This window comes from Pteropus vampyrus, unplaced genomic scaffold (genome assembly GCF_000151845.1).
Source record: "Pteropus vampyrus isolate Shadow unplaced genomic scaffold, Pvam_2.0 Scaffold3, whole genome shotgun sequence".
NCBI lineage: Eukaryota > Metazoa > Chordata > Mammalia > Chiroptera > Pteropodidae > Pteropus > Pteropus vampyrus.
In genome coordinates, this window is record NW_011888784.1 from 18,584,786 (window position 1) to 18,586,025 (window position 1,240).

General features: G+C 36.5%; 1 pseudogene; it reads left to right on the top strand.

Moving 5' to 3' along the window:
- The first annotated feature begins 595 nt into the window (after window positions 1-595).
- LOC111741657 lies at window positions 596-711 on the top strand (annotated as a pseudogene).
- Window positions 712-1,240: the final 529 nt, after the last annotated feature.

Here is a 1,240-nt window from a genome sequence, read left to right on the forward strand (position 1 = left end):
TTGGAGCTGGAAGTTATGCTATAACCATCTTTTTTAAAAAAAGCTGGTCTCCATTTATTTAGGTTTAGGCATTAGATTATGTCTCTTTTATGTTTTTTGCATGCTTTCCTCTATTTTTAATTTGCTTTCAAGGAAGTAAATAAGTGAAGGAAAGATGTAATAGATATGGGTAAGAAATTGGTAATATGCTTCTACCAAATAGACTTTTTATATCGTGCATATATTTATTACCTAAGGCTGCCATACAAATTACCACAAACTAGGTGGGTTTACAACAGGAGAAATTCTTCCATAATTCTAGAGGCCGGAAGTCCAAAATCAAGGTATTTATCAGCGGATCCATGCTCTCTCAGAGGACTCTATGGGAGAATTATTTCTTGCCTCTTCCAGCTTCTGATGGCCCTAGGCATTCCTTGGCCTGTGTCTATATAAGTCTAATCTGCTTGCATATTCACATGGCTTTTCCTCTCTGTCTGTACTCTTTGACCTCTTATTAAAACGTCTGTCAAATGTGGTTCCATAGTGTAGCAATTAGCACATCTGCTTTACACGCAGAAGGTCCTGGGTTCACGCCCTAGTGGAGCCACGGTCAATGGTCTACAGCCGTGCCTCCCTGAACAAGCCCGATGTCTTATCTCGGAAGCTAAGCAGGGTTGGGCCTGGTTAGTACTTGGATAGGAGAGCACCTAGGAAGACCAAGTGCTGTAGGCATAAATAATAATAATAAATTTTTAAAAAATTAAAAAAAAATAAAACACCTGTCATTGGATTTAAGGCTCAGTTGGATGGTCCAGAATAATTTCATTTTGAAATCCTGCAAAGACCCTTTTTCGATATAGGTTATTTTCACAGGTTCAGAATATAGACATATCTTTTTGAGAACCACCATTCAGTGCATTACAGTGAATATGGCTAGTTAAATTTCCTCAAATGCCTCTAAAGCAATACTTGCTTTGACTAGTGAAACCTACTTGCTGAGAAAAAATTCCATTTGCAATTTCAGCAGTATCATTTTGCCAACTTTTTCCCATATGAAAGCTGGAGGTATAGAAACAATTAAATGTATATAAAAATCATTGGTTTCCTTCAGAGCACATGCTATACCATTATTATTTTTTTTTAAATGAATTCAGTAGTCAGTAGATAGGTTATCTTCATCAAGATAACATGAGCTTAAAAACATAGATTCCAGGAGCATTTTAAACGATAAGCATTCCAAAATTTTGGGCATGTACTAGAA